Raw genomic sequence first — 26429 nt, forward strand, 5'->3', positions numbered from 1 at the left:
AATTTCGTTCCAAAGAGTGGGAAATCTCTGTCCCATTCTAACAAATATACAGTTCACATGTTTACAGGAGCACCACGTCCCTAGTAACCATTAAATCAGTAGTTCCTAAAGTGCAGTCCCCAAGCCAGCAGGTGAGCATCACTTGGGTACTTGTTATAAAAGCAGATTCTTGAGCCTCATTCCAGACCTAGTGAATCAAAATTTCTGAGAGTTAGTCTCAGCAATCTGGTTTTAATAGAACTTTCAAGTGATGCTACTATAAAGTTTGAGCACTGCTGTGTTCTGAACTGTAAGCTCCCTGAAGGTAGAGGTCGTCTATGCCCCATGACCCTTCTATTCCTAATGTCTAGCAGAGGGAGCAAATGAATGGGTAAATGAAAGAATCTACTATGCCTTAGCGGCAGCTGAAAACCTATTAATTAACTGACAGCAGGTAAGGCCTGCTAATACCTGTTATATATATAATGGCAAGAAATAAGAATGAGCTAGTTTGGGACTTTTGTAATTGTAATAAAAAATTAGCTCATTAGTCCTATAGATATACCAGTAAATAATTTAGACTCTACAATTTGTGATTGAATACTTTTATCTTTTGTGAGTCTTTTTTATGAACTGTATCATTTTATGGGATGATTTGTATTGATATTAATACACAGACTAATTTTTTAGAACCAGCATCTTACCTCATATTGTACCTAAATTATGACTTGTGAGTTCACTCACCAATAGCATATGTGAGGATTGTTATCAGTCAATTCTCATGCTGCTATGAGGACATACCTGAGATTGGTTAATTTATAAAGAAAACAGTTTCAATTGACTCACATTTCCTCGGGGCTGAGGAGTCCTCAAGAAACTTACAATCATGGTGGAAGGCACCTCTTCACAGGGTGGCAGGAGAGAGAATGAATGCCAGCAGGGGAAATGCCAGATGCTCATAAAATCATCAGATCTCATGAGACTCACTATCATAAGAAGAGCATGGAAGAAACCGTTCCCATGATTCAATTATCTCCACTGGTCCTGCCCTTGACTCATGGGGGTTATTACAATTCAAGGTGAGATTTAGGTGGGGACATAGAGCCAAACTATTATCAGGCATGTATAATTAAATTAAAATTGGTGTTATTTTACTAATTGATATAAGCAATTAGAGCTTTCAGTTAATACTTTTCAAACTTTTTAATAAGCAGTTGGATCTTTTCTTTAAGAGAAATTTTAGTCAGAGCTCTATGTGTCAAACAGATAAGCTAGAGTGGCTCTGCTGGGAGCAGGGCAGAGGTGTTGCTAGCAGCCTTCCCTCTTGGCTGCACTGGAAACTTTGTGTGGTGTTGGTGATTCAGAGACTGGGGGCATTGGGGCTGAAAGATGGATAATTTTAAAAACCTGATTCTAGGAAAACGCTTTCTGACTGTGCTATCTTAATCAACATTTATATAATGCTTTACATTTTGCAGAAAACTTTTTTGCATTGAAATTGCATTTAACTGCTGTTATTGATAACCAATGATTCAATCTACTAGATCTGCTTTTAGAAAGGCAAATATCATAGATAGAATTACTTTGCACATTCCCTCCTGGATTTTTCTATGCCCCAGAAGACAGCGAATGAAAAACTATGCCACTTGTCCATCTTCCTGCTTATTTAATTCCTTAGTAATGTAATCTGTGACAAATAAAAAACAAATTTTTACTTATGTAAAGAGAGACTTCATTCAAGAGATTATTTCTAGGGTCTGAAAGTAACTATCAAACTAGGGAAGAGGACAATTTTTGGCAATAAGGAGAAGCTTTCTGACCATGAGATATGCAACTATCTGTTATGCAGAAAGGAACTTTTCTTTTATAGAAAGGACCAAATAAGGCTGGGAAGAACCTGATGTGGGGAAGTGCATAAATGAATGAGGTGAACAGGTGATGGTGGCCTGATTGCACGGTTGATCAGAATAGGCAATGGGCCTATTCTCTCTTTTGGGAGAGGTTGTTAAGGAAAGATTGTGTGCTGACTGAGGCTGAGTGTAGGTAAAAGTTCAGGGACCTTGGGGAAGGAGGAAAATCTTAACCAAAGTTTGCTTAATATGCATTTGGTTCTGATGGATCAGTAGGAACAAAACAGTTCAGCTAATCATTTGTGAAGCAAAACATGGGAATCTTGAGGGTCCGTGCCTGACCTTGTCATAAGGAAACAAAGGGGCACCCTTGAATCTTTCCTAACTCATATGGAGAAGGCTGGGTCTGTGCAGCGTGGCATTTCCAGAAACATGAAATGATGCCAGTGGGGGGATTTCTTAACCTTCATTGTTTTCCAGGATAGCAGGGCTTGGGTAAATTTCAACATTGTCATCTATTACATACATCATCTTAATTAGTCTTCATGAAGTGAGGGTAATAAGTTTCTGCCATCTTACGGATGAAGAAGCTCAAAGTCAGAAAGGTTAAACAATATGCCTGGCGTCACAGTGCAAACATTCAAATTCCATTTTGTTTTGAAACCGGGACTATTTTCACTCTGCTAAAACATCATGAAAATCATGAGATCAGAAATATGGCCAAAGGGCTCTCTTATAAACCTGGAGTGTCAAATCGCAGAGGTCAGAAAGTGTTTTCTTAGAGCAAGGCAATTCAAACTATGCTTCCTTCAGCCACAGTGCCCCGATCAAAGACCACCACACCGTCTCCCACACAGCCCAAAGGGAAGGAGGCTAGCAGTATCCCCACCCTGCTCCAAGAAGTGCAGATTTGCTTTAAGTGTTTGACATACTTCTGACTAAAATTTCATTTAAAAAAGGGATCCAACTGCTTTAAAAAAATTGAAAACTATTAACCTAAGGCTTCACTCTGACCCACCGCATTTCCTGGATGAACTTGAGGATTGTGCTGGTTAAATTCCCTGATTCTAGAAGTTTAGTGGACTTTTTGGTGCTTGGATAACCTATTGATCAAAATCCAGTTTTTGAGGTCTATTCTAGTTTTCTCCTAATTTTAAGCTTTCTCACTTACCATTTACCACCATAGTTCATTGCCCGTTTTCAATAGTCTCTTCAATATTATTGCCATACATAGATCTCCAGCCTTCCATTTTGTTCATAGCCGATTATGGTACAGACCTTTGCAACTAGAGTCAGAAAATTCCAAAATATTATCACTGAAAGATCAAATGCCATGCTTTGGTTACAGATCTGAGCAAGTATATGAAGAAAGGCATAGCTTGATTGATAAAATAGAAATTGTATATAAGTCCCTTGCTATAAATTATTTATAGCTCTGTGACTGTTGTTCCCATTGGTTGTTATTCTTAACTGAAAAGAGTTTATTCCAACTATAAAATCTTGTTTATGTAATTATTTTATCCTTATTTTAAAAATACTATATTAAGTATTCAACTAGATAAGAAAGAAGCACTTTATATATGGCTTTTAACCATATCTGCTTTTTAAAATGATAAAGGCAGCTATTCCATACTTTTTTGTAAAACCACACAAAACCTAACAAACAGTCCCAGATGGCTTCCAAATATAATCAGAAGAAGGCTCAGTTACACATAACATGGCTTTTATTGGGGAAGCTATGTTTTCTTAGGGTTTAAAAGTTCTCTCTAAAGATGTCCTTTGTTTTAATTTTAAAGAAAGTTTAGTTAAAGGAAAACTCAAGTTCTCCCTTGGGAAATAGTATTCTTATAATGATAATATTCTTTTTGTGTAGTAATTATTTTATAGATTAAAAATGCTGGTGTTTGGAGCCCAGTGGAACTTATTGAAGTGCATATATTCCCAATGGGTTTTCAGAATATCTATTTAGGGAGGGAGATTGATACAATCATAAAAGCAGACATCTGGTACAACTGGATATTCACAATTTAGATTTTATAGAGGTCTTTTTAAATGACTTCTAGAGATCGGCCTATAAATATTTTGTTTATCAGGACATTATGAAACTTAAATATCATTTTCATGTCTTTTTCAACTGACCTCTCTTTCAATATTTATACCAGATGGTGTAGACTTTCCCATTCTTTTATGATATGAGTTCACCCTCCTATCAAAATGTCCTTCTCCAGAGAGTGTCAATGGTGTCATTGAATCAGTCCTCTTCATGTGTTACCTTCTGTCCCCTGTCTAGTGTACTAGAAACCACACTGATTATAACCTGCAGTGACTCTCCTGACCATTCACCAATCTTGTTTCTTCCAGTGATGTCCCACAACCATAGGTACTGGAAGCAATTGCATTACCTGTATCCAAATGTCCTATGACACTGAAACTTGACTGGTCGTCTGAAAGTATACCTTTATTCACAGCAATTGTTGTAAGGCTCAAGAGATGTCAGCATAGGCTAATGTCTAGTGTATGGATCTGATTGCTCCAAACTAGTAGTAGTTCCTTCAGCTCACAAAATATGCAACAATGAGGTAAGTGAATGAATAAGTGAATGAATGAAAATGATGCAAGACCTTCCTAGAGCACCAGCGATATAGCTTTACTTGATTAGCTATTTAATTTTATACAACCATCTCCCAGTTGGCATGCCCTATGGCAACTGAGGGAAAGGAGAACAAATAGTACATCATCTAGCCCTTCTTTCTTACCTTCCACCTGGGTCCAAAAGCCAGATCCTTCTACTTCTATTAAGATTTTTGCCATAATTTCTGCTTCAGATCAATGGGCGGATATTATTAGAGTAAATATCCTCCTTGAAACATAAAATTTTTCCTCAAAATATATTCGTACTTTTGGAGAAATGTATGAAAGCTAACAAAAATGATAAAATACCTGAAGGATACCTTGTTTGTTTTATTTATCTTTTTTTCTCTACATGTTTTATGAATCACTTTTTATCTAAAGAGATCTGATTATATATTGTGGTTGTGGTTAATTTAAATCTAAAGTGTCTACCCACTAACATGTTACCACTTATGTCATTGATGATGGGAAAAATCACTCTTTTCAGCTACTCCATGGCCCAAGAGAATATTCTAAGATAATGAAAAGAAAATACTTATAAGCATATGCATTATCATAGAGAAAACAGTTTTCATACGATGCTATTGATAGAAATGATGATCATACAATATAAAATATTACCATTTCCCCAAAATACATAATAATAGTGTCATATTAGTCTCAAATAAAGACACTGTCATTCCTCCTTATCCATCCTGAGTATAGAATCTTTTAAGGGAGGGATTTGGTTTATGATGATCTATGAATGTGTTTGTGCCTGATTCCTCTAAAGGGCACTTTTTCTTTTTTTTTTTTTTTTTTGGAGACTGAGTCTTGCTCTGTCACCCAGGCTGGGGTTGCAACCTCCTAGGTTCAAGCAACTCTTGTGCCTCAGTGTCCCAAGTAGCCGGGACTACAGGCACACGCCACCATACCTGGCTAATTTTCGTATTTTTACTAGGGACAGGGTTTCGCCATGTTGGCCAGGCTGGTCTGGAACTCCTGACTTCAAGTAATTCGCTGGTCTTGGCCTCCTAAAGTGCTAGGATTAGAAGGATGAGTCCCCGCGCCCAGCCTAAAGGGCACTTTTAAGCCAGTTGTAACCAAGCACTTTTACCAAAATGGTGACACAAAATTGATGTAGGCAATATCACACTTAAGGCTTTTCCTTGTGGCAGAGGGTGTTGGTATTGAAGCAGCAACAATTCCTTATAGGCAGTGGCTAAGTGCAGATTCTTGGGCTCAGTAAATGAGCTGAGTTGACAGTTTGGTAGCAGGGAGAAGAGAGGAACAATGGAAGTATTCAAAATCAGAAATCAGAAAGGCAACTCGAGTCTAACAGGAGGTGCATAGACATGGAAAGAGGTGCACCTGAAGCCAGAAGCCAGGGTGGGAAAGGACTCTAGGCCAAGATCCTCAAATTATTTAACTTTTCATTTAGTCTCTAAATTTGAATAACTGTTGTTGGAAAGATATCAATGAAACACAGTGCTTAAATGCCCAACTTAACATCTTTCAATCGTACCTCCTTGTCTTAGGATACAGTCATGCATTCTTGATGTATGGTTTAATGTGTCCTGGAAACTGTTGTATTCTTTATCCCTCTAGTTGTATTTCCAGCATTTCCCCATCTCTTTTGTTCATCTATACAATATAGACTGAGTTGCAGTCCAGAAATGCACCATGAGTTTTACCTCTGATCCTTTTCACATATTGTTTCCTTTGCCTGGACCGCTCTATGACACCTTTATACCCATACTTCCTGCCCCCTACACTCATAAGATTTTATTTCCAGTGTTTGCCACAGAAGCCAGAAAACCAGAAATCATGTTATTTCCTTATGTTTAGTCTTATCAGTTCCCAACACTAGACTGTAACTCCATAAAAGTAGTGAAAGCATGTGTTGTTCTTCATTGTATATCCACTTCCTAGACCACTGCCTGACATATGCAGGCACTCTGACAGTGTTTTTTTGAATAAATGATGAATGGATGAATGGCTAGATTGATGGATGAATGGATGGATGGATGAACACACAGTATATACTCAATAAATCCCTATTGTGTAGATGTCCCATAAGAGTTACAATTGTAACTGGTGCAAAGGGCATGCGCTCATGGAACCAGATCTGAAACTGGATCCCTTCCTTACACCTTATACAAAAATTAATTCAAGATGGATTAAAGACTTACATGTTAGACATAAAACCATAAAAACCCTAGAAGGAACCAGATCTAATTCTCCTGGATGTCAGCTTGATACGTTAGCCAGAGTGCTATTTAATTTTTTTAATATAAAAATGGTCCTATCTCTGGAGCGTTAAGAGTTACTAAATGTCTCTGGGCAATTAGCATTCTATTGGTATTATTCCATTACGCAGTAATTATAAGCATTCAGTGAGCAGTAAGGTAGAAGGAAGGCATAAGTGTTGTCACTTTTAATGGCATTTATTATATGTCAGACACCGCTTAAAGGGTTTATTGGATAACCTTATCTTCTTCTTGGCGTCACTCGGCATAGTAACATCATCCCAATTTTATATACAACATTAATGTATATGTAGCCTATGTGGATCAATAGTGTGATATCACTGATGACTGAGATTGAAATAACTTCCTAGAAAGTCCAAGGGATATAAAGATTCTTCAAGTTCTTGATTTGAATATGTCAAACTCATTAATGAAACAATTAATTGGTTATTCCATTTGTTATTGCCGTGTTTTCTTTCCCATTTTACCACATACTTCAGATACTCCCAAATGTGTGTCTTTTTAACTTTACCTCTCTCTCTCTCTCTCTCTCCTTCCCTAGCTCCTAAATTTCACTTTCTTTGTCTAGCACATTTGTTTTTTATTGTTTTGCCCCTCCCCCATTCTTGATTGCTGAAGCCTGAAAGACAAGCTTGTGTAGGCAGAAATGGAACACAGCCAAAACTTTGCAAAATTAGAGAGATTTTTAGCAGATTGAAAGGAGAAAAAATTTTCTCTGTCATACAGAGATGAAGAAACTTATGCTCATAACCCTTAAGGCCGTGTGTCTATGTTAAGGAGCCATGGACTGTGATTTTAGTCAGGCGTGTGTGTGTGTGTCTGATGGCAGAATCATTTTTCATGATGTCTCTCAATGAGACAGTAGTTTATTGACTTTCATAATGAAATAGTTTCATCCTTATGTCCTCAGCTTTCAAATAGTGATAGCTGTATTACTAAATCAAATGGCCTGGGGTGTTCGTGGTGTTCGTTGATTTTGTTTTTATTGTTTGGGTGGGGGAATCTTTCTTTTTACACACCTGTTATTAGTTGAATTGTATCCACCCTAAGTGATATGTTGATGTCTTAACCTTCACTTCTTCAGAATATACCTTTATTTTGAAATGAAGTCATTGGACATGTCATCAGTGAAGTTAAAATGAGGTCACAGTGGATTAGGGTGGGCACTTCATCCAATGGCCGGTCTTTTATAAGAAGAGGATCCTCCTCTAGAGGTTTGGGTAGGAGCATAGCTCTGCCAACACCTTGATTTTGAACTTCTAGCCTCCAGAGGTATGAGACAATACATCTCTGGTGTTTTAAGCCAGTCTGTGGTGCTTTGTTACATCAGCCCTAGGAAATATTCTACCTTTTAAGAGAAATTAACCTGTAAAATTATTGACCATACAATGAGGAGATTCCTAGAATGACTAATATGTTAGTTGTTATATTTTAAAGAAGTTTATTCTGCCGGGCACAGTGGTACATGCCTGTAATCCCAGAGTGTGCCACTGTGTCTGACATGTTGGGAGGCTGAGGTAGTAGAATTGCTTGAGGCTAGCAGTTTGAGACCAGCTTGTTCAGCACAGAGAGAGTCTGTCTCTACAAAAATAAAGAAATAAATACACTATCTGGTTGTGGTGGTGTGCTCCTGCAGTCCCAGCTACTCAGGAGGCATAGGTGGGAGGATTGCTTGAGCCCAGGGTTGTGAAGCTGCAGTGAGCTATGATTGTACCACAGCCTTCAGTCTGGGTGACAGAGTGAGACCCCACCTCAAAATAAGTAAATAAGTGAATAAATAAATAAAACAATTTATTCTGAGCCAATATAGTTGACTCTGGTCCAGTGAAAACACAAACCCAAGAAGCCTTGAGTAAGTGGTCCCAAGGCAGTTGAATTAGTGTGGATTTATATACTTCAGGAAGGCAGGAGTTACAGGCAAAGATATAAATCAATACTTGGAAGGTATACACAGGTTCAGCAGACTATCTTGAAGCAGGGGCTTACAGGTTATAGGTGGATTCATAGATTCTTTTGTTTGCAGTTGGTTAAAGGAGTATGGTTCTGTCTAAAATTTGGAATCTGCAGAAAAGAATGCTTTAAGGTAAGATAAGGATGCTATGTAGCTTATTGATGGTGGGCAAGGGTGACCTAATTCTTGCTTTGCACGGCCTTAGATCTCGTCTCCAATTAGGTACTTTATTGTCACAAAGAGTCTGTTCTGTCTTAGGGTCTCTATTTTAACATTAATGCTGGGAAGTTGTTGCCCCTAAACTCTAAAGTGGTGGGAGTATAATGAATTTGTCTGACCTCCCTTCCCACTATGACCAAAAACTGTTTTTAAGGTTTCTCTGGGTTCCCCTTGGCCAAGAGGGTATCTATTCTGTTGGTGGGGGCGGGGGGGATTAGGATTTTATATGTAGTTTCTGACTAACAGACACACATACAAGGAAACTGAATATTTTTCAAGAAAATCAAGAAACTTCTAGCCATAATGATGGTGCTATTAATGTTGGTCCTTTATCTATTTGCTCTCCTCCTAAGTATTTTCTACTCTCTTTGGAAATCACTTTCCCCACCATCCCCTATGGTTAGCCCTGAACTTTGAAAGAGTAGTTTTACAATGGATGAGGCCGCCCAGAGGGTATATTAGCCTAGTGCCATGGAGATGGCCTTAATCTCCGGAAATCTTCACATTCTTTGGCCCAGGTCACATCTCAGAGATGAAAAGCTATGGTCTTTGCTCTTGTGTGTGTTTAGTTCCTTTCTTATCTCCCAGAGACTCTGCCAGATTAAACAGCAGATATCTAAAAAGTATTTTAGGCCCTCGCTACCTAAAGGGAAAAAGACATTATTGTTATCTTCTGAGGTAGGACATTAAAAATTGTGATCTCGATCACATATTTAGCTTTTCTCTTGTTGATATTATCTTTGGATTAGAAGTTGAAAGTCAAGCACCTTTTACTTTGAAAATATCTCATTACATCTTCATTTGTATTCCTGGGGATGACAACAGAACAGTGATTGGCACCATGGTTCTGCCCACATTGTCCTTTTTGGTAACTGTCAATAGCTATTAATAGAGTAATTGCTTAATAAAAGAAGATTAATTCAATTAATGGAAATTGAGCAACTTTCTTTAAAAACAATAAGACACAATTTATTCCATTATTATCATAAAAATAAAAATACTCATAGTAGAAAATTTGAACAAAACAAACAATAAAGGAAACAAACCACCCACGATTGCTTAGCATTTGTGTTTTAATTTCCAGCATTTTTCCATTAAGGTTATTAGTATGCTTAAACCATAGTTTTAGTTAGGTATCTTGCTTTTTATTTCACTTGTCATTATTAGAATTTTTTTTCTGTTTTACAAAATACTCTGCAAGCATCATCTTAAGTAACTGCATAATATTTCTTCAATTAGGATATATCATCATTTCTATAAACGTCTGTTTCAGCAACTTCTATTTAATAACTTAAGACAAAAGTTTTAAAAATAAATTTTAAAAGGTTTCATTTTAAATATACTCACCAACTATCTGATGAATGAACATCTATGATCAAACTACCCACATTTGTTAATAATATTCTGTATAAGTTCTACCATTTTTTCCTTTTTCTCCAAAACTCAGCATCCACAAAGAACTAGCCTGGAGATACTATGATAACACCACTCATTTTACTTTCTTCCTGCTAAATTCTGTGAAAGATATTCTTACTGGAAAAGGGTCTGTTCCAGACTCCAAGAGGGTTTTTGGACCTCACGAAAGAAAGAATTCGGGGCAAGCCCAAAGATTAAAGTGAAAACAATTTTATTAAGAAAGTAAAGGAATAAAAGAATGCCTACTCCATAGCCACAGCAGTGGCACAGGCTGCTCAGCTGAATACATTTATAGTTATTTCTTGATTATACACTAAACAAGGGTTGGATTATTCATGAGTTTTCCAGAACTGAGAGCTCTTCCCCTTTTTAGACCACATAGGGTAACTTCTCGATGTTGTCATGGCATTTGTAAGATGTCATGGTGATGATGGGAGTGTCTTTTAACAGTCTAATGCATTATAATTAGTGTATAATGAGCAGTGAGGAGGAACGGAAGTAACTTTTATTGCCGTCTTGGTCTTGGTGGGTTTTAGCTTCTTTCCCTCCCCCTGTTTCAACAGCAGGGTCTTTGTGACTTGTATCTTGTCCCAACCTCCTATCTCATCCCGTGACTAAGAATCCCTAACCACTTGGGAATGCAGCCCTGTAGGTCTCAGCCTTATTTTACTCAGTGCGTATTCAAGATGGGGTCGCTCTGGTTCAAATGCTTCTGACAATAACAAGGTGAATCAGAAACAACACAGCTATTTCAAGCACGTGTAACAAACACAATATACACTGTTGTAACTGTAATTCCAAGGAAAAATATCATACAAAATCCATGTAGACAAATGTTATTGTAGTTTAAATAGAAAAAGTATTTCAGGTAGGGACATCCAGAAACTGAACATAAAAAATGAAATCTGAGTTGGAATTTAAGATGAATACATATGTTTAAAGTAGTTGTACATTTGAATGGAATGAATGAAGAGAAGACAGAAGTAAAGGTTAGAACTATGATTATAATGGAAAATAGAGATTTCAGCATATCTCCTTTAAACAATTTTGAGTTGCTGAAAAACCTGCTTTCTGTAAGGCACAATTTTTCAAGTTGCTGAAAAATCTTTGCTTTCAGTAAGGCACAATTTCTGACGCTTATGACATACTGAACTCTTGGGGTGCTGCACCACTTGATCCAATGTTTGTGCATTTCTACCTCTACAAATTGGTTGTATGGTTAACTAAAATAATTTGCTTTTGTTTCTAAAATAATTTATACTAATGTTTCCTGTTACTGTAAATATATAGCAATTGAAAGCATATACGCAAAGAAATATACCTGCAAAAAAAAGATTTTTCTCTTCTATAAATGCAAATTTAGTGCATGGAAAACACACAGCATAGATGAACTCCATGCAAATTATGGCGTAATTATTGGTTGGAGGAGAGACAATTATAAAAGTGTGGAGGAACAAATTTGTAAATATAGAAGAATTGTGTACATAAATTGCTTCAAAAATATTTCAAGAACTTACTCTAATATTGCAAAAAATATGTGATTGATGCAGCTGGTAAATTCATACCTTAAAAAATGGCCTAAGCTTTCCATGAAACAATTGGCAAATGAATGTATATTTATGCATTTTTTTCTTGGATCAAAATTTTTAGAAATCATATCATTTAAATTCACCTAATTTTAATTGATCAATCAAAGATGAAAAGTAAAAAACATTTCATAGTTGAGGTTTCATACAGTAAATGTCTGGATGATATAAGGACTTGAATTCCAGACTAAGAAGTTTTAACTTTATTTTGGAATGTTTGCAAGATATTGTATGATTTGAGGCAGAGAAGTAACATAACCAGATGTGTCATTCTAAAGTGACATGAACAAGCTGTCAATTTTGCTCAAGATAAATTAAAATAGACTAGAAGAGAGAAAATAATAAAGATTTTTTTGATAAAATAAGACAAGTATTATAAAAAACTGCATTATTGACACTCAGAATGAGGACAGAAATGGATATTTTTAAGGTACAACATAGGAATTAGCAATTGCTTTAATGTAGTGCCAATGAGATGATAACCAAGATTTTAGGATTAAAATACTGTACAGATGAAAGTGACAATAAGAATAACAGGAAACAAAGGAGAGAAATACATGAGGAATGAGCAGTAAGGAGGCACAGAAAGTCAAGTTTGACTTTGTGTCTGTCAAATGGAGAGTTTGAGTTACACATCGTATTCTCTCTTCTCAGTCAAGAGGGTCTAGTCTCCTATGGACAGTAAATAACTAAGCAGAATCTGGAGCTTGGTGGTTGGTATTTATTTGCAGAGAGGTGCTACATGAAGCCATAAGAGGAAAGACGTAATCATATACAGTTAAAGCCAAGTGATCCCAACCTCACAGAAGTAAAGGAAGTTGAGAGTTCATGTAGGAGCGATTAGTTAAACACATGTGGGGAGAAAAGGGTCTATAACCTGTAACAACTAAGATATTAATGGTGACCTTAGATAATTAGTTAAAAATAATGACCAGAGTCTTCGAGGAGCTAAGGAGCTAGTCTGTGGTCACAAACAGGAAGCAGTGAATGTGGAATTCTAAGAAATCTGCCTTGGAAATTAGAAATAAAATAAAAATAAGAATTTGAAAAGGGGATTTTATTAATGGCAGAGGTCTTAGGAAAAATAATCCATTGAGGCAGATAAAATTACAACTGAAGACTCCATTTGAATTTTGACTTGAAAAAAACATTACTAAATTACAAATAAACAAAATAGGCACTAACTCTAACATTAAGACAAACTTGTTTAATATTGTGTGAAGAAAGGTAGGTGCGCTGAAAAAGTGTTTTTCTAAAATAATATAGAAAAAATGAACTGGTTATATACATAAATAGCTGTATATGTATATTTAGGAGAAAGCATAATATTAAAAAAATAGAGGAAAAAAGAACATATGCTTCCACCAGTATATGGGTTTTGGGAAGCTTGGTAGCCCAGAGAACATTTACAAATTGCGGAACATGCACCTTGCAGTTGGTATGGAGAATATAAATAAATTTAATTTTAAATAACACTTAAGAATGAGAGGCCTAATTATAAAAAAATTATCATTTTTAATTCTATTTCATTTTATCTGATTATATCAAGGAGAAAATCCCAGTTTGGTGTTCACATGTCTTTCGTTTCCTAACTTCTTTTTATATTAAAAGAGAATGGTCCGCCACCTCAGAGCATTTGTCAGGCAATATCTGGCAAGAGTTTAATTATTTGCTTTAATTGAATTCATTTTTATAGTTACCTTTTATATATAGCAAATTATATTCATTTTCTAATTATCGTAGTCATATAAACACTCGTTTAAGATAAGTTCAAGTTAAACAAGTTAAACAAGTTACATCCTCACAGGACGTAACTTTTTCACGGTAGTGAAAATGGTACCAAAAGACAAGTGCTTGGGAAACTGTGGCCTAAAAAATGTTTTGATCTGGGAATTAGAAAATAAATGACTGGCCAATGGTTAATTCGTTGACTTTTGAGACAGTTATAGAATAATTCAGAACGTTAGCTTGTTAATAAGGAATACTCATTAGGAGGGTGAGGAGGTCACATGAACTAATTTATGGTAAATGAATTAAACGATCTTAAGTATTTGGTCTCCAAAATGCATTACTTATTTGTCAGCATTCCCACTTGTCATGAAAGTTGTGATTTGTTCAAGAAAACTGTACTTTAAAGTAGAATATTATTTTTTGCCTTAACAACTGTTTATTCAGCACCTACTATGTAGCAAGCACTGTCATATCTCTTTGAGAAATACATGGATCTCTTTTCACATAGCTTATAGTCTTGTGTGGTTAAAAATGAACAGTCAGTTTAATTCAGGCATTAAAATCTATTCATCATATTACCAAGCTCAATCATTTCCTTTTCACTACTAGACAAGTTTAGAACTGCAAATAGAAATGATTTTTTCTTTTGGAGGTATGACAGATTCTCCACTTCCATTATGAAGGAATTATTCAATTCATCCATAATAACAACCTCATGTCCCAGGGAAATTCAAACTGAAGGCCTGAATGATACTTATTATAGTATTCTAACTATTTGGTTTCCCAGAAACGTAGCCCAAGAAAATATGGGCCTTCCCTTTTAGCTATCATAATAAACAGTGATGTGAATAGTGCAATCTGCCAATTAGAGGACCTACATAGAGCACATTTTTGATAGAGGAATTAAAGAGGAAGGGTGAAAGATTCAGAGCCAGCCAATAGTGGAACCTTGGCTTGCTAAGCAATGGTAGTGTGTAGGAGGCAGGATAGATGAGGTAGTGCCATAGTAACAAACATCCCCAAATCCCAGTAGGTTAAAGATAAAGGATTATTTCTTGTTCACAATGCACGTCTGTCTTGTTATGAGCCTCTACTCCATGTGGTCTTCACTCTGAAATACTAGCTGATAAAAGCTCCATTGTTCAATAATAGCACTATCTCAACATAGCAATGCTTATGTTGAATAGAGCATGAAGACTCAAGCACAGCAATTAAATACTCTGGCCCCAAAATAACATAGGAAATTTCTGTTCAATTTCATGGCCTACAAATAGTCTCAAGGCCACATATAATAGATATGTGGAGGTATATTATTTTTGACTGTATAGGGATAGAGAACAAATATATTTTGGTGAATAATAACATCTACTACACTATGTAATAATATTAATTTCCTAATATCATCTTATGCCCATTTCAGAGTACCAACAGCAAAAACAAAGAAAAAAGAAAAGAAAATCAAACTGAGACTTTATTTTAACTATGAATTATAACATAATGCTTCCATATTCTTTCATTTGGCTGTGTCAAATAGATTTCTTCAGCAGGTGGGAATTAAAAAGGAGGAGGAGGAAGAGGAAAAGAAGTAAGGAGTTTGAATTAGGTCTTAATACTTGAGGATGAACACTCACTATTTGACACTAAAATAAAAAAAACTCTAGTCTTTTTCACAAAGAAAATTTATTCAGATGAGCTTTGCTGACCTGGCAGCATATTTGATTTATAAAGAAACTTGAATATAAATATAAGAATTATTAGCAAGGTGTGGTACATGCAATTAAAATGTATACAGAAAAAATACTGTCTCAGAGAAATTTTAATTGAAATTTTGTATTTACTCGATGCTTTAATTTGAAAGTTCAAAGTGTATTAGATGGAATGCAAAATACTACATTGGATTTTCCTTATATACAAGTTACCTATTGTTGCATGACAAACTATCTCAAAACATAGTGGCTTAAAGTAATAATTAGTTTATTTCTCATAATTCTGTAGGTTGGATTGACTTTTGTGCTGGTGTCTCCTTCACTTTCTCATGGAATTACATTCATCCGGAGGCTCAGTTGAGGCTCATGTTCTACAGTGGCTTTGCTCGCATAATAGGTATCTCAGCTGGATTGTCCAGAAAGGCTGTCTCTCCACATATTCCTTCATCTCTGGCTTCTTCACCTGGTAGAAGCCGCATTTCAAAGTATCAAGCGTCAATATATCAGCACTTTTCGAACTTCTGCTTGTTTCATGTTTGTTGATGCCCTATGGGCCAAAGTAAGGCCAGAATCAGTGTTGGAAGAGCTACCTAATAGCTTAAATACCAGGAAGTGTGGTTCTTTTGGAGTTAGTACTGTAACAATCTGCTGCTGGCCACCTTCTGCGTCCATTGAGTCCTTTGTCTTCAGCATGCAAAACACTTTGACTTTCTTGTGAGACCCCATATATCCCATCCAAACATGTCACCAAGCTTGATGTCTGAAGCCTTATAATTTGCTTTAGGTCCAGATGTGAATGAGGATCCCTATTGCAACCCTTGTTAATCAGGAGACTAGTGAACTACAAAAAGGTTTTACTAGGTACCACCTTAAATCTTACTTAGGTCTTACAAGAAGTTTTACAACCTTATTTTCCAATTAATCTTTATCCTGAAGCTATTTTTTTTTGATTAAAAAAATAGAAGGGTGGAAAGACTAAAAAAATGACAATTTTTAGAAAATTTTATTTTATTTTATTTTAATTTCTGGGATACATGTGCAGGGCCTGCAGGTTTGTTAAGTGTGTGTCATGGTGGTTTGCTGCACCTATCAACCCATCACCTAGGTATTGAGCCCCACATGCATTAGCCATTTTTAAAATTACTAATTAAGTAGTACTTGGTTATTTTATTAGTTTCTCTACTTTCTACTTTCAATTGAATGCATTTTCTCTAAAGTCTCCTCTTTGCTTTTGTACCTGCCCCTTACATAGCTCACAAAAGGCAAATGACGTTTTCAATGTGATTTGAAATCTCCACATCCATACACACAAATTCATTTGGCATGTTTTCTATTATTCAAGTTACTGTATGTAATGGTCTTTTCAATTATTTTATAACCATCCTTTCTTTCAGTTTTCAATAGTAGTTTTAGTAGTTAACTTCCTACTTCAACAAAGAATGTCCTTGCTGTGGGTTGAACTCTTCCCTCATATAATATCATGTCTACCACACTCTGCTGGTCTAAAGCAACTCATGAAGCCTTACCAGTTTCAACTGTGGATGAACAAAATCTACCTTGAGGAGAAAAAATGCAAAATACAGTTGGGTAAATAGACTACCTTGATGAGCGACATTGCAAAATAAGGTGGCTTTTTTTTCAATCTATGTTTTTGTATGATAATTATAATAATGCAAAAACATGTTTGAAAATCACTTGCTTATCATTAAAAAACATACAAATTTAGTTTATTTGTTAATGATACATAATAATAATACTTAGTGTTGTTTCAGACAAAAATAGGCGTATTTTTATGCCAGAAGCTAAAGTTGGAAAATCTCATTACTAATGAGTTTATTGATTACCGCCTGGTTTTGTTAAATGAAGGAAGTTTTTGGACAATGTGGATTTTTTGAGGATTGCCTTATGTCTTTAAATGTTAATTATTTTTGTTTCGTGACTCAACATGGGCTTTTGTCAATAATTTTATAGAGATAATCATCAGAAAATATATCTGGTCTTTCTGGTTGTCACTTCAGATCCTAATGGCCATGTCTGGAGACAGATGGTCTTGCTTACTCCCCAGATAGACTTTTGTTAATTTTGATTACTCTGGAGCAATTCTGGGTGGGGCTATATAATAGTTGTTTTCTCTGTGTCCTTGAGAATCATCTGCAAATACCCTGATGTTTCAAACATTCTGGCTGAAAACATATATACAGTAGCCTCTCACTCTCAAACCGATAACTGGTGTCCACAGAAATATTATCTTCTCATATCCCTGATGGGGTCGGGTATCCCAGCCCTGGGATTCTGACTCTCTAGCCTCTGTAATTCTTTGATTATTATTTTAAAATCATCATATATCTATTTCCATCTCTCTTTCAAAAACCTTAGGGGAAAAGCCCACTCTGGCTCCTAAAGAATGGACTTGATACAAATGTATCAACTTTTGCTTCCCGTATTCTTGAAAATTGTCAGGCTGAGTGAAAGAAATAATAAATAGAAGAAACATTTTTGGGGGGGTTTTAACATAAAAATGACATTTTTACTCATAAATAATCACTTCTAAAATAGAACAATTAGCATTCATGTTAATGACTATGTTTATAGATAGAAAATTAAGTTTTAAAAAGCATTTTAAAAGAAGCAGTGAAGAATCTGAGAGCAGAAGAGTTTGCTATATAGGAATTTTTACTTCTAGGCCTGTATGCCTGGCTTTGGCTAAGTTTATAGTGAATTACCAAGTGCTGTAGAATGAAGAAAAGACAGTTCCCTAGCCCACTGGCACTGCTGAATAGAACATTCATAACAGAATTCTTCGACTTACAGACCCTGGCTTATATTTTCTACTGAAAAGTACTTGGGATATGATAGAAGTTTGGATTGGTGGCAGAAGATGGGGTTTTAATCACGGCGTTCCACTTACGAGACATGTGGATATCAAATTCTGGTATGCCTGATGCCTCAGTTTCTTCATTTCTAAATTGATGCTAATAATACCTAACTTCTCTATCTGGTATGAGTAGAAAGTAAAATAGTATGTATTTAAGCACTCTCTGAACTTAAAGAACTGCAACTTACCATTTTTGATAAGATGTTTCTCATCATCATTATTATCTTGAATTCTTGTAAAGATAAAATTGTATTCACCAAAAGAAACCAGCGGGTTGTTTCTATATGAAACTGTGCAGAACCCAGTGATAGGCATTTAGGCTTCAAAAATCAATTGCCTAAATATAGGAGAGAAAAGACATGCTGTGGCAACAGTTCACTGAAACAATGTTATGGGGCGTTAAGTTGATCTCAAACTTAATATGAGTACACAGTGTGAAGTGACTGCAAAACTCTGGCATGATTAGCAGGAAAAGAGTTTACACGCTGTAGGAAGTTGTAGTCTTATTCTTCTCTGCATTGATTAAACCACACACCCAGAATATTGAGTGCAATTGCAGGCACAATATTTTAAAGAATTAGAGGAAATCCAGAGTAATTCCAGGGTGAGATTTGTGAAAGGCTTAGAAATCATATCACCTGAGAAAAATCTGAGTGAACTCAGAGAAGCTGAGAAAGAATGAGTAAATTTATCCTGTGCTCTTCTGAGTACAAAGCTAGAACCAATGGTAGAATTTATTAAAAAAAAAAAAAAAAAAAACATAGCTCAGAATACAGAAAGCATTTATAAAATCCAGAGTTGCTTGAAATCAAGATATGATGACTCACTGAGCAGGGAATTTACCCTCCTTGGAGGTGCTTCAAGAGAGGCTGCCTGACCTCCCTCACCACACTTACATAGGATGAGAATTTCCAATTGTGTTGGAGTTTTTATTGGATGATCTCAAGTTCTTCCAACAATTCAACATACATGCTCAAGACTGCTATGAAATATTTAGTATAGTGCTCACTTAGGCTGAATACACACTAAAGTTGGAACAATACAGAGAAGATTAGCATGATCACCATACAAGGACGACACAAATTTTTTAAGCGTCAGTATATATGTATATAAAATAAATACAATACAATTGTAAAGTAAATTGTTTAGTATAACAAAAGCATCATTTTCTGAAACCCATGAAATCCTGATTTCATGAGATGTTTCATTAAAAATACAGTCCACCTGTAAGATACTTTGGGGGTACTCTACCTGCTAGTTCATCTAGAGTATGATGATACACATTGTTAGATTGGAAAGTCTGAATTCTAACAATAAAGACACCTGAAAAATATGTTTGGCCCAATTTTTTCTTAACTTATTTGATCACGCAGTATTTATATACATTTCTATCTATTTATTTTTACATATAATCTCTATTACTAACCTGTATAATGATTGGCATTAGAAATCATCTGGGCATATTAAAAGTTATTATTTTAAAAATAAGTGATCCAGAGCTCTTCTAATTTATAAAATATATATTATCAGTTGAAAATGTCAAAGCTTTATTTTCAAATATGAGGCAGTTTTCAGAAGGCAACACAATTTGATCTAGCTCCCTAGGATGGCAGAGGAGTTATGATAAAACTGAACACCTAACATATCAAACCTTCCAGCATCATTCCAGCTATTAGTAATGAGTATCAAAAAACTTGAGGGTAGACTTGTTTCCTGACAGAACTAACAGAGTCTGGCTGGGTTCAATAAATATGTTTTACCCTATTATATTTTGAAGAGTTAAACTGTTACTTGACCAAAGGCTGAAATCCTAGATGTGTCTACAGAGTTCAGCAGTATTTTCCTGCTATCTCAGCTAGCTATTTCTCTTCAACATATATCCATTTGGTTCAAGGTTTTTTTTACATGTATTTTTGCTTTTGCATCTCTCCAGCTTCCCGGCAGTGTTTCCTAGAAGCAAGGAGATGTTTATTATATGTACCACCAATTTGACTTTATTCTACATTTTTCTTTATTTATCCCAGCTTAGGATCATGTCATTCCCCTACCATTTGTGTGGATTTTTCGAGGTGAGATTTTTGTGTGTGTGTGCTGCTAATGATGACAATACCTCTGCATTTAGTCCTCAGGCAGACTCTCCTGGAATTGGTTGTTTGGAACTGGAAATTATTGATGTGCCCAGGCTTGATCTGTGCTCCCTTTATCTGAGCTGACAATATTTGTTCTGTGATTCAGCTAACATCTCCTTTTCTCAGGGTCATCCCTTTTATTTTATCCTCTAGCACTTGGACAGTCCTCCTATGGCAACGTGTTCTAACACCTTTCTGTGATCTGATCCTGACAGGGCCAGACAAAATGTTCAGGTTAATGAAGAGCCTCATTATAAACACACATCCACTTGCTATTGTGTTGACTCACATTAAATTCTCCATGTGATTATATTCTGGGTTGAATTATCTAATATTTAATGATGTACTAGGCATTGAATAGTATAGTAAATGCTGCTGCCTAGTAGGAAGGGGAAGGCATTGGAAATAATTTAAAAGAAGTATGACAAGGGACAAGTACATAAAAATGTATTGCAAATGTATCATAATGCCTGAGTAAAGTAGCTATTTTCAGAATTCAGAATTGGAATATTAATGTCAAGTATGTATTGCTTATCAAGCCTACCCCATATCAGTGTGAGAGAGTTTCACAATATATAAAGGTTATAGCTTGGCTAAACTGTAAATACAATAAGATCAAAGACTGACTTTTTAAATGACCGATATATCCTATAATGTCATGGTTTTGTAAGGAATGGATGGCACTCCAAAAAGGGATAATTGAAAAAAGTTTGAATAAAAAGGGTCTTTATGAGGAAATCGTGGTTAAAAGAAACCAACAGAGGATGGCAAAGCACCTTTAGGTTAGTTTGTTAGTCTGTTTTTACACTACTATAAAGAATTACTTGAGACTGGGTAATTTATAAAGAAAAAAGCTTTAATCGACTCATAGTTCCACAGGCTTAACAGGAAGCATGACTGGGAGGCCTCAGGAAACTTACAGTCATGACAGAGGACAAAGGGGAAGCAAGCATGTCTTACCATGGCAGAATAGGAGAAAGAGCAAAGGGGGAAGTGCCACACACACTCACACCATCAGATTTCATGATAACTCACTTACTGTCAATAGGTCAGCATGGGGGAAATCTGCCCCCATGATTCAATCACCTCCCACCAGGTCCCTCCTCCAACATTGGTAATTACAATTCAACATGAGATTTGGGTAGGGACACAGAGCCATATCACTTAGCAAGAGAAGGAAGACTTTATTATCCTTAGATCTGAAAGGGGAAAGGCAATGAGTGGCTACAAGAACTCATTGAGAGCTGTAGCTTCAGAAAAGACTAGGTAGCCTGTTAGAAGCTGCCTTCATGAAGTAATATAGCCACTGTCAAGCAGTAGTCCAACAGTGAGGAGCACAAGAAATAAGCACCTAGCTCACTTTCTCCCCAACCTCCAATCCTCCATTAGTGCCTCCACTGGCCAAGCTCAACTAGAATATAGGGAGCAGTGAAATCCATATAAATCCATATATAATGATTTGCCATCTGAAGCATAGAACGGGATGGAGAATGTCAGGGAGTGAATGTGAAAGAACAAACAAAAAAGTACCCTGCACAACGACAAATACTGAATACTATGCCTGGAACTCAATAGGTATTTGTTGGATGGACAGGTGGTTTTTTGGCAGGTTGGATGAATGAAAAGAAAACTTGAATCTACTTATTTCATTTGTAGTAAAAATGTGTGAGTTTTTTTCTGGCTGTTCAGCCTCTGGACTCCTTTGCTTGAGGAATTTGTAATTTTCTGAGTTTTAGTATATGGTAGGCCTCTTCCTTCCATTGTGAAAGCTTTTAAGGCCAGATCTCTGCTAGAAGTTGTCTATTATAAGGTAGCTAGGTGGATATGGTGCTTTGGACTGAGACCAAATCAGAAGGGAAAGTTTTAGCATTGATTCTAGTTTTGACAACAGTTTTTTCTCCTTTAAAACTCCCAGAAAGAATGCTACTACTCTCTTTTTGAAAGTAAAGGTTTCTGTGTAATGCTACACTAGTCAATTTTTTGGTAGCAAAAACTGAAAGTTCAGTGTTGCAAAATTCAAACTAATGTCCTCAGCTCATCTATACATAAATCATTATTTATTTCAATAGTTTGGATCTGTGAAGCATAAATGTATCTAACCTAAGTGAAACCAGGTCAACTTTTTAAGAGAGAGCAAACATGAAAGCCATCACAGGAAACACGTTTCATAATCCTGGAAGTCATGAGACTGCCTGGTAGCAAACATAAGGTTTTAGTTCATTACTCTTCTAACTTTCATTGGCAAGGTCCCTTAACCTTGAACTTATAATTCTAGATAGTGGCCAAATCTCTTCAAACTTTGGAAAGGGCCATTAGTGGCATGACGTTTGAGGGATTCTCCAACAGGTTATAAAACAGAAGAGCAAAATTGTTCTGCCACCTAAGTGGTTTAAGCAAATTGACTTACCTAATGGGATTACCTTTGCATTAACTTAAATTATTCCAATGTCTTGCTCAAGTACAGCAAGCTCACCTTTGTGTTTTCTTCCAGAAATAATTTAATCTACCACAGAGTGACTTCTCCACTCACTAGCTGTGTGACTTTAGGGAAGTTACTCAATCTCTTTGCATCTCATTTTTTCTTTCTGAAAAACTGAGATGATTGCAGTAGCTATCTCACATACTGGAAAATGAAAATTAAAATAATTTAAAATATGCTATGTACTTAAAACAGTGCCTCAACATATAAAGATTGTTTGGAAAATGTTAGCCAAAGAGATACATGAACATCATCAGCAAACGACAATGAAAAAGTACAGTGAAACAATACAGAAAATCAAGAGGGAAGGCAAAGAAAGCCATGGATGATAATGAATTGTTAAAGCATGGTACCCTTTACACTTCTCTGGAGTTAATCACCTATAGTATTGTTTACAAAAATTTGCAATGTCCTTTAAATATAAACAAATAAAAAGAAATAAGCAGAGAAAAAAATACACAGGAGGAGCACAACTATTTTTTGAAAAAAAGATGAGAAAAGGATTTATTTTGGAAGGCTTCATAAATAGGACACTCTATGATGTAATGAAAAATGCCCTTGATGGTGATCCTTATAATAAGTGATAAGTTCCACAGGGCTGTTTATTGTCTAACAACACTCAAACTAGGTCAATGGCATCACAGTGAAATTTGCTTTACTAAAAGGACAACCTCTTGCCATACCAAAAGGAAGAGGTTCTGGATGTGGAAGACATAGAAGAATTGAGGGTGGGGAGACTGATTTGCCTTTTCAGAGAAGAGAGAGAAGCTACTCAATGACTGGTGGAAATGGAATTTACCAATTGAGAAATGAATGAATTGACTATCATAATGGGAAATTTAGGGTTGATAGAGATACATTAAATGTGACTGGTGGAGAAAGGAATGGACAGTGACCAAACCTAAAAAACAATTTTGTTCTGAGTTTTTGGCTTGTGTAAGAAAAGAGCAAGACACAAATTCTGCTTTGCTGTCTTTGATTCTAGGTCCCACCTCCCTGCTTTCAACTTCAGGCTGAGGGGCTTTTTAATGCTTAGATTCAATCTGCCTCATGTTGGATGTCTGACAACTTTTGGGGGCTGTGAAAGCTGTCAAAATAAATTGTCCTCATAATGTAAGAGGGGAGCCAAGCTCCACATCCCTCTGGATGCAGCGAATGTGCATACTCAGCTAGAAAATCAGCATTGTGCTTCAGCAGCCTACTGGATATATTGGTCAAGGGTGAATTTCCAAGGACATCCCTTTGGAATTTCTATACAATTCTTTAGGTTTTGTGAATAAGTCAGTTTCATTTTCCTGAGGCAATGCATTTGTCATGTATACATTGACATTTGATAAAGGAATGACCGTTGAAGGGGTAGTAATTTTTAGAATTATTGCCTAAACTTTCTTCCTTATCTTAGGTCAGTCACCTTTAACATTTAAATGCTGACTTTTACCACAGAAGAGTTTAGCTGTTATCAATATATCTTTCACTATTTAAATAGGTTTCATGGTGCATGAAATATTTGAATCTCCATTTTAGTTTTAAATTCTTGCACTCTGATCATAAGTGTAAAATAAGCTAATGAGAATTTTGCTTGAATTACTAATTAATGAGATTTCTTCTTATTTTTGAAATGGTCCTATTGCACCATTTTCTTCATTTTTTCGATTATAATATTGGAGGGTAGGGGCAAAAGACCAGGTTTATGCTTTTTACTGATTTAATAATGTCACAACATGATATCCTACAACCTGAGAATGACTTAGACTTTTTATTCTATCAAATATTTTCCTTAGAAAATGCAATATCCCATTAAATGAAGTTTAAAAATAATGATGACATCGATGCTTAATTCCACCACTCTTACAAAACAATGCTCTTTTCCACATGCACTTTTTACATACATACATAAAATTGCATAGTTGCTATCACAGTTTACAGAATGACATTTGTATTAAGCTATTTTCACTTAATATTATATCAAAAAATTAGCCATTATCACTGATATTTTAAAGCTTTTCTAGTATTTTGTTATGTTGATAGTTAATATTTTGTTACATTTTTTAAAATTTGTATCAGTAAACCACTCTAAAAGTGGATTTGGTAAGTGGCTACAAACAAAGCAATTTATTTAGTTCTCAATGCTGTGGTCAGCAATTTGAGCTGAGCTCAGCTGGGTAGTTCTGTTCTCAGCAGGGCTCTTTCATGTGTCAGCAGTCAACTGCAGGTAGGGTAGATGACTTTGCTTTGGGGAGTTGGCTTGTTTTCAGCTAAAGTAACCGGAGTCCCTGGGCTGCAAGTTTTTCATTCTCCAGCAGGCTAACACTGGGCTGCCAGTGTTCCAGTGTTCCTAGTACAAACTGTTAGGCATTCTATTGGCCAAAGCAAAGCCCGATGCCAGTCCAGGTTCAAGAAATGTGGAAGTACATTTCATTTCTTAATGTGAGAGCTGCAGTCACATTGCAAAGGGCATGGCCTATGGTGAGGTGGTGAGGGTGTGTGGGATAAAAATTTATGGACACTTTACAATATTAAATGTTTCTATTGCAATTAACATTGCAGTGAACTTTATTGTACTTATACTTTTGTTAATTTCTGCTGAATAATGTCAATAACTTAATCAAAATTATCAGGATAAATTCCTGGGAGTAGAATTAGTAAATTATACGTTAAAATGTCATCATGATAACATCAAATTAATGGAGGGTTTTAAGAGTCACTTTCATTGGTTTTAGCAACTCACTTTGTCTAACATCTCAGTCCTTCCACTCCCTTTCCATTTTACTTTCTCCAAAATGACTGTAGTAAGTACTATTGTTTTGGAAACTTAGCAAATGCTCAATAATATTGGTTATTATTATTACTGTTACTATATTTTGCTCTTTCCACCAGCCTTCCTGCAACAATACTACCTTCAATTGCTCTGTGTTCTAGGATCAGCCAATCATCACAGATCATTGATTTAAAATAGATTAATACATTGTATTTAATTATAGATATAAACTTCAGCTGTTTACTCTGTAATTGGGCTTTGTTAAATGCTATATATATTAACTAAATTCTCCTGCAACCTATGAGCTAGGTATTTTATGATTCAGTTTTACAGCTGAAAAACCTGAGGCTTCATAGCTTATCCAAAGTCACACAGGGTGCGTATGGTGGAGCTAGCACTTGGATTATGTGTCTTTGAAACCAAAGCTTATAGTCTTAAATGCTCTGTGCTGGTTTTTACTCTTGATGATACATATTCATATACATATCCATTTATATTTAACACAGTGACTAGAAGCAGAGTAGATGCTAAATAAATGGTGGCTTAAAGATATGAAAAGTAATACAGGTTAATTAATACTGTCACATATTTGAACATTGCTGGGCTAGCTCTCATGGTGGAAAGGGGAAGGCTGAAAGAGTCACAGAGGAGCTGCACTCACCTTTGGAACAGGATGATCATAAAAGGGGTCAGACCAAACTTCTAAGAACCAAAAACCTGGCTAGCTAGGAGGCAGGCAAATAGCATCAGTAATGCCTTGGATAAAATGAAACAAGGCTACAATAGCGAGTTTGTGATTCAGGAACATAGCTCTGGTTACCAGTGGGGGGAGACTGACAAGGACGATGTTAGTCCACAATCCTGGGAGAT

At 35.9% G+C, this 26429-nt stretch overlaps 1 protein-coding gene and 1 non-coding gene across 6 annotated transcripts in view; both read left to right on the top strand.

Annotated features, from left to right (window-relative positions):
• The window catches only part of LRRC4C (leucine rich repeat containing 4C), a 1410106-nt gene that overhangs the window by 327456 nt on the left and 1056221 nt on the right, over positions 1-26429 (top strand). The window contains exons 1-2 of one of the 5 annotated variants that reach the window (XR_009215680.1): positions 7913-7981; positions 8733-8792. The exons of the other annotated variants lie outside the window; for them this stretch is intronic. The gene's annotated coding sequence lies outside the window, so the exon portion shown is untranslated. Of the gene's footprint in view, positions 1-7912; positions 7982-8732; positions 8793-26429 lie in introns of those variants that run through there. 5 annotated transcript variants of the gene reach the window in all.
• On the top strand, positions 19197-19302 carry LOC116477518 (U6 spliceosomal RNA). The gene has a single exon (XR_004250490.1). It is a non-coding gene; the product is annotated as a U6 spliceosomal RNA (small nuclear RNA).

The sequence above is a fragment of the Hylobates moloch genome, unplaced genomic scaffold (genome assembly GCF_009828535.3).
Source record: "Hylobates moloch isolate HMO894 unplaced genomic scaffold, HMol_V3 SCAFFOLD_11, whole genome shotgun sequence".
NCBI classification, from domain to species: domain Eukaryota; kingdom Metazoa; phylum Chordata; class Mammalia; order Primates; family Hylobatidae; genus Hylobates; species Hylobates moloch.